At 37.4% G+C, this 15,244-nt stretch overlaps 1 protein-coding gene across 1 annotated transcript in view; it reads left to right on the top strand.

Annotated features, from left to right (window-relative positions):
- The window catches only part of LOC126480946 (tryptophan 5-hydroxylase 1), a 280,936-nt gene that overhangs the window by 258,098 nt on the left and 7,594 nt on the right, over positions 1-15,244 (top strand). The gene's annotated exons all lie outside the window — the stretch shown is intronic.

Raw genomic sequence — 15,244 nt, 5'->3', positions numbered from 1 at the left:
GCATTGTCCCACAGCATTTTTGTACTTGGTGTAAAGGAGGTGACCATGTCTGAGCACTAAGTACACTGCTAATAGGCAGTGGCTGTCAGCTGATGACAACATGATATCCTCGCAGGCAGGCTCAGCTGCAATTAGCTGATATGGTGGCAAACTGGCGAAGGCCCAAAGTGTTCACAAAATTCCATGACAGCCCGAAAGTGTCAAACCTGCAATCCCATAGAGTGCGGCAAGTTTGACTGACTGGCAGTTACTGTATGACCAGTCTGCTGAGCTCTGTCACTGAGCTCTTCATTGCTGGTAAGACATTGAGCCTGCCTATTTATAGCATCCCTGCACCAATTTGTTTTGCTGCCTCTGAATAAAGGCATGCATGGGTCATCATTGTTGTGCTGCATTGGCTATTTATGAGTTTTCAGTTGAAGAGTCATACTTGAATTCAAGTTCAAATTAAAACTCTGATAGTGATTGTAAGAAGATAAATTCAAATTCCATATGAGAAAACAACATTTGCGACTTTACATACAACTTTAATAATACAAATGCCTTAGTCCCTGATGAGATCAATCATTTGCAGCATTCAAGACACACAGTTGTGCATTTGCCTAACTATTTCAAATAATATCAAACAGTGGAAAATCCAGGAAAGAAAGTAACAATATTACGAGAAGGAAAATTGCTACTCACCATATAGCAGAGATGCTGAGTCACAGATAGGCACAACAACAAAAAAGTCTTTTTTCACAGCAAGAGAATTTTGCGGATGGAGAGAAGGTACTGCAAGGAGGTTTGGGTTTGGTTGATATGGTCTTTTTCTTGTGCCTATCTGTGACTCAGTATCTCCACTATATGGTGAGAGCAACTTTCCTTCTCATAATGTTATTTGAAATAACAGATTGATATTGTACTAAATTCAAATGGTGCATCATCTGCTTCATGCCCTAGAAGGTAAATCACTGCAAATTGATATAGTGTGAGATCCTGCAGTTTAAATTATCTAAGTTTTGTCAAGTTTTGCAGAAGTACAAGTTGATTAATAAAATATTACTAAAAATGATGAAAAGTCATATGCTTTTGAATAAATGGTTATAAGCATCACCAAAGTATTTATATTTAAGGAACTAATGATTTATTCATTCAGTAACAACATGCAAATAATTGAAATGGTGGTTCTGCAGTTATGCAGGCTTGTACGAAATAAAAAAACAATAATGATGATCTTCAGTAAAGATTACATTTATCCATGTGTAAGAGGTATCAGATTTCCCAAAGACTTAACTAAAGATCAGTAGTTCAGAAAATACCAAGGCCCCTTCTGCCAAACAGTTCACACAGTAATCTTCAGTTAACAAATAATTATCATTAAAGCCCAGTATAGGAATTAACATTCCTAAATTTTCGTAATCAAGCTTATATTCTAACAGTCAATTCAGTACCTATCCTTAAATGCAGTCAAAATAATACAATTTCCAAAGCTGCGCATTATCAGACATTTGCAAATGTTAAAGTCCTGACTGTTTCACAGATTCTACGTTCAGCTAGGCATGGAGTTTCTCTCAGTTTGAACAAACATTAAAGTACTCCCATGGCTGTTTGCTGCCCAAAACCTATGAGCTAACAAGTTCTCAACTATGCTAACTGCTCTTCAACATACACATTACCTCAATGACCCTACAGTGCAGAATGACAGAAGCGGCACTTCACATGCCATTTGTGATAACTGTCAAATTTTGAAATGATCATAAAATACATAAAATGGACTACCATTTGAAATATAGAAAAAGAGGCATCTTTCTTTGCTTGTCCCCTCAGACCACACACAATATCCTAACACTGGTAGTTTATCCACAATTCATCAAAACATGAAATTTCTGCGCATGTGCTCAATATTATTAACAAAGAAATTGTCATCAATATGTTATTAATATAAATATGGCCTGATCAATAGAAACATGTATTCCACTCTTTTTTAATAGTGGTTTTATTTTGCATACTTATTACCACATGTAAGTGACTTTGGTCTCTATTTAAGCTGAATTAACATTTCATTAATTCAACAAAAAGCTACTTAACAAACTATATATATGATACATGGTTACATAGGGAAAGCTTCAATGAATGTTGTGCTGCATTCACTTTCTGTGTAAGTGTAGAGAATATTATGTTCTGATACATTTGCATCATTAAAATTGTATAAAACTTTGTACAATACAATAAATAAAATATAGTGTGTCCATAATTAAAGTTCTAGTTTTAGAAAGAGAACCACTATTCAGAATGATGTCAAATTTGAACAGCATATTATTGGTACAGGGTGAACGTCATGGAACAAAAGAAAATTTTAATGAAAATTTTACCAATAGAGGGCACTGTAAGTGTCTTAACGAAAATGTGGTCAGCTACAAATGACAGATTAATCACAATACAATGGCTCTGGTTTGAGTTACACATTACACCAACTGTACAGTTCAGTGTACATGACAGCACAAGTTCAACAGTCAGTAGTTGTGGCTCTGTTAGTTAGGTAAGCTCATCCATGATGGCAATGGTAAAAATAGGTTTTTAATTGTGCTAGGGCCAAAAGTCACATAAAAAGCAAAACGACATTGGTTTTTCATTGTAGCAAAACTGGTACAAGACATGTTCAACATGCTGCCATCATTTCCTGTCACCAGTTGAAATCAAGAAACAGCATGTTGCACAAGAAATCAGAGTGTATCAGGGGTCACTAGCAGAAAGTGTTGTGTGATGTATGCCTTCAATTCAGCTATGTTCATAACTGGAGCACAGAACACAACATCTTTCACATAACACCACAGGCAGAAGTCACACTAATTAAGATCAGATGATCAGAATGGCCATGCTGTATGGAAATGATGGCTGATAATTTTAGCATTTCTGAAATGCTTATGCTGCAGCTGCTTCAGTGGCTGTGCAATGTGCGGAGGAGTGCCATCTTGCATAAAAATGATCCTATCCACACATCCATGCTGTTGAAAGGTTGGAATGACGTTGGTGTTCAAAAGACACTCGTGGTGTTTACCAGTGATGACTGTGCATCTTGACATATCCTTGTAGATATGCTCCATGGCCAGTCATTGGCCACTTCCATGCAAGCAAGAAATTCCAGAGTGAATGTTTCTCTTGCTTGCAGGTCAGCAGAAAGCAACTCCTAAATATGGGTGATTTTGTGTGGATAGCAATGCAAGGTGTTCCATAGGAATTTAGGTGCCAAGCTCTCAGAGATGTCCAATGTTTGCACGCCACTGCTCGACACCTCCTGCAATGCTGTGGCCACACCTTTCACAGACGTCTGCCATATTGCACTTCAAAAGAACCTGTATTTTCAAATTTTGGAATCATTATCTCCATACTATCAGTAGACACAGGACCAGTGCCTTTTTACACACCTTTGAATGTCCAGAACTTTGACAGGGCTACTGGCACCCACTCACCTTTCTTGTAAAAGAGCTTTACCACCAGTTTGCAATCCTTCATGGAGGCAGTCATGTTCTTTTATTGTGTTGATGTACCTTGTTTAGTTTTTATAATATGATTGTTTCTAAAGTATCAAAAGGTGCACCTCAGCACTGCTATTACAGTGCAGTGTTTGGATTTGTGATCCAATAAATTTTTGAATTATTACGTGATTTCAAAGAATTATTCAGTAGCCATTGTCTACCATTGTGTGAAAACTGCCATGTTTGTCACCTCAGCAGTCTCCACATGCTGGCACTCAAGCCAACCATCTTTCACCACTGCCAGGGCTAGGTAAAATCCCATTCCTAGGGCCACTGCCCAGACACCAGCAGCTGCTTGACCTCGGACAGTGGTTACTTTGGCCACCTGTCCTGGCTCAGTGTCTGTCCCACCTCGGCCGTGCAGATATTTGAGATTTCAGTAATTTCACCCAGCTTACATGTTCTGTCACAAATTGCAGGTTTTCTTCCACAGCTACAATTTGTACACCATACTTTTGTTGGCATTCATCTCTCTCTCTCTCTCTCTCTCTCTCTCTCTCTCTCTCTCTCTCTCTATCTATCTATCTATCTATCTCTCTATCTCTCACTCTGACATTCTTTACCAATAGCATTAAAATCATCACCAAATGTTTCTCACAGATTTCATGCAATTTGCACAGTGTCCAGTATCGCAGCTTTAATCTTGTCCTTCCTCCTGACATACTGCACTAGTTCAAACATCCAACTGGGGTAGATTTTTTTGCTGTCAAGCTAGTTGTACCCGGGATACCTTTGACCATGATATAGCAATAGTGCCATGGCCTGTAACACCATCTTGTATCAGCTTGGTACCTTAGCTCCATTATGCACTGCTTTGAACCATTGCCCACATGATGTAAAGTTAAATATCCTACTTAAGGTAATGCCACAACCATGCAGAACCCGTTGTGATGATAGTCCACTTCTGATTCCCATGTTATTCCCTTCAGTTCTGACAGTATTGTATCACAGGTAATTAAGAATTCACATTTGGCTTTCTTGCAGTTACATTAGAAGTGTGGCACTGAAATTCTAACATTTTTCGAACAACAAGAGACAGTGTGGTATTGGATTGCAAGGCACACACGTGTCTCAATTCAGTTAACTTTCACATTGTGTGTAACCAATCCTCTTCTCTGGGTAATCAGCTACATCGATCTTCAAAAAGCTTCTTCTCCAAAGACTATAGCTGGTTAAAGGAATTTATTAAAATACTTCTCTATCCTTGAAATAATTTTGGTACTCATAAAATACTTTTCAGTCAATCACTATACATTTACAAGTTTCACAGACAATAAATTTTCCAAGCTAATTTATTCCTTAAACATTAGACTCATTTAGACATATTCAAATAGCATACATGTGTCTTGCTTCGTTCATAGTCAAGACTTGAAGTAATTCAAAAGTCTCTAGTCTCAAACAAGTCCAATACATGAATGAACATAGAAATCTACATTCAATTGTTCATTAGTCTTTTTACAATAAACAGAGACACTAAAGAGCACAGAATACTACATAAAATTTCCTTGTTCTTCTCAACCCATACATGAAAACACTGTGGACCGTACAGCAGGAACTTGTCTGCCGCCGTTCGGCTGCTGGGTCCATCTTTTTCTCGTAACTGTTTTTAGACCTGCATATACAAATAGATGATGCACAGTAGGACATATTCATTTCTTCCACTCACCTCTAAAATATTAGGTGTTTGAAATGCTGGCTTAAATCGAACACGTGATATTTTATACAATCATTATGCAAATTTATATTACATACAATTCTAGCAATATACATTCCCACATAAATTTTTGTACTCACTTAGAATAAAATCTAGTTAATCTTTCATATATTCTACTCTCACTCTATTGTGACATCAAACCCGAATATTCCATTATGATCTTATAAGTTTTTCTAATATTTAGGCTTCATTAGGACTCTGTCTCAATTTCCAATCGCAAACTCCAGGTGTTCCCGACACTTTAGTACTTTAATTCTTTATTCTAATTCTTTGCACTGCTGCTTTAGTACACTATGGTCTTATTATTTATAAAATTTTTGTAGTCTGGAGGAACTCTGGGCAAAATAAAAGTGTTCCTATTGCCACTCAAAAAACATAAGAATACAAGTGAAGTATAGAATTCAAACTTACCAGAATCATTTCCACAAAATTTTGTGACTATTGTCACAATACTGTCCTTTCCCCTCTAGAAACAGTACATCACATATGAGTTGATCCTATGAGTACCCTTTCTCCTTCTGTTTTGGTAGGTACGCCCCAGTTTTAATTCCTTAAATGTTTTCTGGTAAAGTTACAAATCTATTTTACACCACAACTCCACTTCTTGATACTTCATTTAGTCCCCGGAGTCCTCCCCTACTTTTCAACTTATCATACTTGCTATATACTATGTCTCTATACACCATTCAATATATAACATGTTTACTTAGGTTATTAGAGTCCCACTATCCTACAAATTGTCAGAATATTTGCTGTTCTTGATGCATAACTTTATTAATTTTAGACCTAGTAATCATCAGTGAGTACAATAACTACACTAACAGTTTATCATCCAACAGTTCCTTCAACTTTACCAAACAATTATTGTTTTTCGCTCACCTGGCATAGAATTCTAGCTGTGTTGGTGAGCAGTTGTGTAATCAGTGCCAGTGAACAGCAGTCGCGCCAGCAGCGTCGAATGTTGGTTTCAGCATCGGCGTCGGCAAGCGGACGTGGAGTCATCATCGGTGAGCAGCAGCTGGTGCAGTCGGTGTCGGTGGGTGATTACTGCGTTGGCGCAATGTACATGTGTGAAAACTGCTTACTGTCCACACCCAATCTTCTTAATCAAAAAGTTGAGGTCTTCTCTCCGTTCCCCTCCTCCACCTCCTTGCTATTACTTTCTCAGGTGTTTTACTGCATTGCACTAGCACCTTTCTTCCATTGGTTTACTGGACTCAATACAATTATTGGAAACAGTTCTCATATCTTGTTAGGCCTAGTTGCTATGGCAACACCTAATATCTTCCTCCCATTTCTGTCCTGAAATTCCCGTTTTCTTCGGATCTTGTCACTTGTGTCGCCACATTCTAACATTTTTCGCGACAGAAAATAATATCTTCTTATTTCTGTAATCTATTGATAACATATATGAACTTCAGTGTCAACGTACCTGTTGATTAACGATGTATAGAACTGCTATGCAGAAAAAAATTCTCTTCTTAGACATATAAATATCTTTGTCGTCTCAATCATATCTCGAGCTTTAGATATAATTAAGTACGTTGAGACATAAGAGTTGGTTTAAAAACTATATGAAAATATGAACATGTGTCTTGACACGAATGAACATAGAAATCTATATTCAATTGTTCATTAGTCTTTTTACAATCAACAGAGACACTAAAGAGCACAGAATACTACATAAAGTTTCCTTGTTCTTCTCAACCCAAACAAGGAGACTCTGTGGACCATACAGCAGGTACTTGTTTGCCACCATCCGGCTCCCGGGTCCATCTTCTTTTCATTTTTAGACCTGCACATACAAATACACGATGCACAGTAGGGCATATTCGTTTCTCCCACTCACCTCTGAAATATTGCGTGTTCGAAACAGTGGAAGGTCTAGTGGTTCTAGAATTTACTCAAAAATTCTCGAAGCACTACAAAATGTGAAGGGAGAAACTCAGGCACTCTATGGACACTATCCAATGTACCTACTAGAGTACATCTGTGGAAGATCTCTCAGACTTATAACTCACATGACAACTCCACTTTTCTCAAATTTAACCAATATTTATCTCTATTTCTCTGTAACCCAAGACTCACCATAGTTTAGCCAAGTGCTTTCTCTGCACTGCATGGTGTACTGCCTTCTTTGTTAACATGCCCAACACACTATATTCTGGGACTCAGAACATGGAGGCTCAGTACCTGATAGGTTACACTGAGTACATATCATGGTTTCCAAGGTTTAACTCTAGGACCCCTTTCTCAAGCTGAAATCACCTCTATTTCCAGTGTGGTATATGGTATATAAAGGACAAAAGAGGCTGGACACAAAACTGAGAACATAGGAAAAAGAAAACCCACAAGAGGTTACTGTAGGCACAGGCTGAAACTTAATCACAATGGCATTGCTGGAGTGCTGACATTGGCAAAACCCCTAACAAGTACCAGAAGGGTACAAGCTCTCCCCCTAATTGTGTAAACCCATCACAGTTGCCAGTTGTAACAGGCTGATACTACAGTCTGTCACTGAGAAGTTGGGGAGTGTTGCTTTTGCCGGGCATGATGTAGTTGGAATCCCTAAAAGATAATGTGGATTCAATCAGTGCGCAGTCGAGTCAAAAGTCTGCCAAAGGTTGGGAGGGGGTGGGGGGAGGGTGAGGGGGGAGGGGGGGGAGGGGGGAGGGGAGGAGAAGCAACTACATAGGCAGATTACAATAAAACTTCTTGTTACATCAAACTAAAAGAGACACAGATGTTTTCCCTTGTCTGTTGGGCAAGGCCTGCTGTTGACCCAAGGTGTCTTTCTACCTGATGTAGTGGAGACGGCCACATCCAAGAACCACAGGACCATGTATACTGTAAGAGTTGGTGCACTGAGGATTCACTGCAGTGATGGCTACCTGATGCCAAAGCAGTGTCCTTGCAGGCAACTTCACTTACTTTGAGTGGAACTGTTGCCACCTGGCAAAGGCCCACCATGTTTACAGAATTCAATCGGCAGCCTGATGGCATGGAACCTTGGACCCCAGGGAGTGTGGAGGGAGGAAGCTGTTAGCCTTTGTATTCAGGTCCTCTGAGCTCTGTCACCAAACTCTTCACTGCCGATAAGTCACATAGCCTGCCTATTTATAACACCCTTGCATAAAGTCATTTTCCTCCCCGGTGGTGAAGGCAAGAAACGATGCATAATGCCTAGTCACAAGAATTTTGCCACACATTAATCAAATGCCAGGATGGTTATTGGGTTGAGTGTATTGTCAAGTGCATGCATTCAGGGACGCTAAGTGGATCACCATACATCAATATTCCCTTGTGTCACAGTATCCTATCACTACTGCCATGGATATGACTGCTTTCACAGGTGGCCCTGGCTCTGATATGATAGGATATGCCTGTGATGAGACTGGAACAGGATGTGTTGAGTGCACATATAGAACAAGTCTTGCACCTCCACTTTCTACCGAGTTATGACCCATATGGTGAGTGTGTGGGAGTAGGTATAGTATAAAGATGGATCAGTATATTTCAGAGATTGAGCATGAAGTGGATGGTGGAAGGATTGTGGACAGGATGTTCCTCAATGCAATATTTCATATTTATTAAACTTATGTGTATAGCTGCTGAGATAGTGCTGTCATATAGTGATGAAGTAAATGGTCTGACATATTGTGATCCACCTAACAATCTGATTGGGGTTTGAACTGTCACCCTCCCAAATGTGAGTCCAGTATGCTAACCACTGCACCACCTCGCCAGGTTAACAATCTGAGGTATCCTCTTGTGAGCTCATTATCCATATTTTGTTGATGTGTTGGATGACTGACATTATACCTTTGGCATAATTGGTCCATGCCAGTTTAGTGCTTGTGTGCCTTTTGAGATGAAATGTCCTGTATTTCTGACCTCAATAATCTAACAGTGATCACATTCACTGAGCTCTTGAATCTTTCCCATCCTTTGTATAGCTATATCTTAGCAGTGTAGTGCGACTTACTGGGTGTGACAACATGAATGCTACCTCTAATCCAACTGCTCATCAGTATTCTTGACCATGTGACAAGAATGTTAGTTTTTGAATGGAGAACATGTGATATACAGAAAACAACAGTTTTAGAGACAACTTACAGTACTCCTTAAAGATTAAGCACTCTGAGGAAGCTCATAAAAGTAACTAATTACTTATGATCTATCCCAGTAGTGTTCTTCATTGTAGCAAAGACATTTACACCTTGAATACTATGATGGTACTGACATTAGTGGTGCTCCAGATTAGGGAAACAGGAAGGTAAGGAGACAGGAAGGTAAGGAGACTTGAGAAAGTGAAGATAGTGGGAGGTTACTTGGCGATGTAAATATCATAAAAGGTTTCGTGGGGTGGGAAAGGGGGGGGGGGGGTGAGGGAGTCAAAAGGGAGAGTAAATACAAGTGAGGCAGTAGGAAAAGACAATCAGAGAGTAAGTATCTACACTTAAGAGAAAAGTGCCCAAGTAGGATCAAATTTAAAAGAAGTGAATATATAGTAAATACAAGATCGTGGAGATTATCAATAGAGAAGTTTACAAAATAGAGGGATAGACTACAAACAGACCAAGAAGAGAAGGTTAGGCAGACAGAACTATGTTAAGTACAAAAAGGAGATAAGCAAACGAGTGATAGGAACTAGAAAATATTGAGTCAGGGAGGTTTACAAGGAACAGAATGTACTGAAGGTACAGTTCCTGCCTATTCAGTTCAAAAGACTAGATATTACAGGAGAAAGATCTCAATAGGATAATTCATAATGTAACTGCTGAAGACCACAACATCATGCATATGTGAGTGTCTATGTAATTATTTAATCATTCATCCAGTCTTTCATTCATTCATTCATTCATCCATCATATTCAAGAAATCTCTTCATAAAAAGGAATGTTCAAGAATGAAGAATGAGTCAAAGGATTTATTAAAAAAAGAAAAGTAATTATTATGTTATGATGTTATAATTGTGGTCTTAACCGGAATAAACATATAAGCAGCTGTCAGAAAGTAAATCTGCAGACAGTCTTAACAATCTACATCTGCATCCATACTTAACAAGCCACCTCATAGGTTGTGGAGGATGCTCCCCTAAAAACAGTAAGTGTCACAGACACAGCATACACGAAATGCAAGGGCCACCCAAATTTGATAATCACATCACATGCAGGCAGTTATGCAACCAAGCAAGTCAATCCATCAGATATGCAAAATTCAGGTATGCCCACTCACTGAGTACTTTCACAAATGTGCCGTACTGAGAAAAAATCTAGGAGGCCTAAAAACAGGCAAACCCATATCTGCTGCTGAATCTTTTTTCTAATGAAGGCATAAATCAGTATTTCACAATGCCGACATCAATACTTGACCAACACACAAGAGCAAAAACTACTGATTGCCTCAGTGCATCAGTGGTTAGTGGATATGAGGAAATTTATCTCTGCAGACTGTAAGCCCTATCATGGTCAGGGAGTCAATTGCTGTGAATTCATTCTGCAGCTATAGGACACAATAATATTGCAGCGCAAATGATCAATTTTCTCATTGATCCATTGCCACCCAATATAAAGGGACATTTTTAAGAATTCTCTAACCTCTTTCTCCTTCCCATCAGACTGGAAGCAGGGACTCATAAAACCATTACCTAAGAACTCTCCAACTATATACCCCATTGAATCCAATCCCTTAGAATATATTGTTTGTCAACAGCTCACTAATTATTTCACACCATATCCCACAATCTTTTAGATGAATACCAGTTTGGTTTTTGGCAAAATAACAATATGATGACCGCTCTTATAAAAGCGACTGATAATTTAAAACAAGTCATGGACAAACAGCACTGACTATTATGTAATTTTTAGATTTCAGCAAAGCATTTAACACTGTGGACTTTGACATTTTGCTTGCTAAACTCGAAAGCCTAACTTTTCTTCAGCTGCTGTACAATGGTTCCACTCATACATTACATAGTGTAGTGATTAGAACAAAAAGTTAACATTGGACAAATGCAGTATCAGGAGTCTTGCAAGGATCAGTATTGGGCCTGCCACTATTCTCATTATATGTTAATGGCATCTCAACTGTTCTCTCCCACTGTAAATATCAAAACCATCAGGTCAATCCTCCTTTCCTCTTTTGACCAATTTGTTTTACTTGCTATTACACACTCTCAGTATTTGTAATTCCAAAATTCATTAGACAAGAGAAAGACAGAACCATACCATGAATAAAAATTTGGTAATGATACCCTAAAAAATGTGGCTCTTTTAGATGTGTTTTAGCAGTAAATGGACCAAACTACCATGGCAAAAATTTGGAGAAGTTTCAAATTGCGGTCTGAATGTCAAATTAATGTTACATACTTGTTCCATGATTTTTAATTTTTATCACATATATTTTTAAATATCTCACAGCATATGACAAGCCATTGTTTCTGCATCTACATATATACTCAATAAGCCACTGTGCAGTTCATGGTGGAGGGTTTTTGTCCCTATATTATCAGTTTTCTGCCATGTTCCACTTGCGTACTGAGTGAGGCAAAAGTGGCTATCTATATGTCTGTCTATATGCCCTAATCTCTCATCTTATTGTCATAACCTCTACCCAAGATATATGATGGTGGCAGCATAATGAACAAACAGTGTTCTTCGAATATAGGTTCTCTAAATCTGTAAGAAAAATAAAACATGTCAAATACAGTGATACCTCTACACCAATATTTAAAAGTCTCAATATAATGCCCTTTAATTGTTTATAGAACAATGAAGCACTATTCTTCACAAAAAAGCCCTTAAAAGACAAAAAAGTCTTCAAGTATAACTGTGATTTTCACTCTTATGACACTACACAGAGGTATAATCTATATGTCAATATAGCAAGCATAAACATTTGGAGAGCACGAGTGTGTTATGCTGTATTTCGCTCTATAAGCAATTGCCATCCTGTTTGAAACAGATACCAAATTTAAATTTATTGTTTCCAAGTTTTGGAACACCATAAAATTAGTGTAACTGATCAAATATTCTTAAACATACTATTGTTTCTATCATCTTATTTGTTTTTATAGATATGATACCAACTTGCAATATGTATTGAATTATTTTTCAAAATCATAGTATGTATAAATTGTATTTACTGTATCAAACCTGACTGGTCCCAAATCACAATTTACAGGACCAATAAAGAAATACTCATGGCCATTTCAACAGCATATTTTATTTTGCATCTATATGCAGTTTAATCCTTACGGTCGTATTCCAGACTCATTTCACTAAGAGACAAATACTGAAATAACTGAAATGTCAGTTTGCATGGCACTTTGTAAGCACACAGTCAGTTTTTGTAAACTTAAAACACCATTGTAATCATCATCCTCTTAATAATAAATATAAATAATAATACTAATACTAATGATAATAATAATGATCCGCGTAAAAAAAAAAAACCGGATACCCCAGTCAGAATTAGAAAACATCAAACAACAAGTACAACAAATACTGGAACAAAATTATGTGCAATCAGAAGAAGAAGAAAATACAGTAATGGACTCAAACATCCCAGAGAAAACAAACAAAGAACAAAACGCATCAATTAAACAATCAGAGGAAAACGAAATCTTAAGACAGCCGCCAGAACAAGCACAAATAGAACACGAAGTGACACACATATTAGATATAGAAGAGAAATTTCAGCAAACATATATAGAATACAAAGACACAAATACAGACATTAGACCAATCTTGCATAGACCACCAAATAACCCACAAGTCGATACAACAATAACAACTATCAACACAATCATACACAACAAAATAAATGAAAATACAACTATGGAAGAGTTACAACTACTGGTTTATGTAGGAGCACTCACTACACTAAATATACACACTAGGCAGAGATCAGAACCAACCAACACACAGAAGAAACCCACAAAACCAACATGGCAACACAGGCTACAGATCAGAATAGAAAAACTGAGAAAAGACATCGGACAGCTAACACAATTTATAAGAAATGAAATATCAGACAAAAAACGAAAAAGGTTAGGTAAAATCTCACAACAAGAAGCAATAGAGCAATTAGATGAAAAGAAGCAGAAATTACAAGCATTGGCCAAACGACTTAGAAGGTACAAAAAAAGTGAAAATAGAAGGAAACAAAACCAAACATTCAACACAAACCAAAAGACATTTTACCAAACAATAGATAACACACACATAAAAATAGACAATCCACCAAACATAACAGACATGGAACACTTCTGGAGCAACATATGGTCAAACCCGGTACAACATAACAGACATGCACGGTGGATACAAGCAGAAACAGACTCATACAAGATGATACCACAAATGCCTGAAGTGATAATTTTGCAACATGAAGTCACCCGAGCAATTAATTCTATGCACAATTGGAAAGCCCCTGGAAATCATAAAATAGCAAATTTCTGGCTAAAGACGTTCACCTCAACACATTCACATCTAACTAAATTATTTAACAGTTACATTGCAGACCCATACACATTCCCTGATACACTTACACATGGAATAACTTATCTGAAACCTAAAGATCAAGCAGACACAGCAAACCCAGCTAAATATTGCCCCATAACATGCCTACCAACAATCTACAAAATATTAACTTCAGTCATTAAACAGAAATTAATGACACATACAACACAGAACAAAATTATAAATGAAGAACAAAAAGGCTGCTGCAAAGGAGCACGAGGATGTAAAGAGCAACTGATAATAGATGCAGAGGTGACATATCAAGCTGATACTAAACAAAGGTCGCTACATTACGCATACATTGATTACCAAAAAGCTTTTGATAGTGTACTCCACTCATGGTTACTTCAGATATTGGAAATATACAAAGTAGATCCTAAACTGATACAGCTCCTAAACATAATAATGAAAAACTGGAAAACCACACTTAATATCCAAACAAATTCAGATAATATCACATCACAGCCAATACAGATTAAGCGTGGAATATACCAAGGAGACTCATTAAGTCCTTTCTGGTTCTGTCTTGCTCTGAACCCACTATCCAACATGCTAAATAATACAAATTATGGATATAATATTACTGGAACATACCCACACAAAATCACACATTTGCTATACATGGATGATCTAAAACTACTGGCAGCAACCAATCAACAACTCAACCAATTACTAAAGATAACAGAAGTATTCAGCAATGATATAAATATGGCTTTTGCAACAGACAAATGTAAGAAAAATAGCATAGTCAAGGGAAAACACACTAAACAAGAAGATTACATATTGAATAACCACAGTGACTCCATAGAAGCGATGGAAAAAACAGATGCCTATAAATACCTAGGATACAGACAAAATATAGGAATAGATAATACAAATATAAAAGAAGAACTAAAAGAAAAATATAGACAAAGACTAACAAAAATACTGAAAACAGAATTGACAGCAAGAAACAAGACAAAAGCTATAAATTCTTATGCTATACCAAATATTGACCTACTCATTTGGAGTAGTGAAATGGGGTAACACAGACCTAGAAGCACTAAATACACTTACACGTTCACAATGCCACAAATATAGAATACATCACATACATTCAGCAACAGAAAGATTCACATTAAGCAGAAAGGAAGGAGGAAGGGGATTCATCGACATAAAAAACCTACATTATGGACAGGTAGACAATTTAAGAAAATTCTTTATAGAACGAGCAGAAACTAGCAAAATACACAAAGCAATCACTCATATAAATACATCCGCTACACCACTGCAATTTCATAACCACTTCTACAACCCTTTAGATCACATAACATCAACAGATACAAAGAAAGTTAATTGGAAAAAGAAAACACTACATGGCAAGCACCTGTATCATCTAACACAGCCACACATCGATCAAGACGCATCCAACACATGGCTAAGAAAAGACAATATATACAGTGAGACGGAAGGATTCATGATTGCAATACAGGATCAAACAATAAACACCA

The sequence above is a fragment of the Schistocerca serialis genome, chromosome 5 (assembly GCF_023864345.2).
Source record: "Schistocerca serialis cubense isolate TAMUIC-IGC-003099 chromosome 5, iqSchSeri2.2, whole genome shotgun sequence".
Lineage (NCBI taxonomy): Eukaryota > Metazoa > Arthropoda > Insecta > Orthoptera > Acrididae > Schistocerca > Schistocerca serialis.
This window is presented reverse-complemented; position numbering and strand designations above follow the sequence as displayed.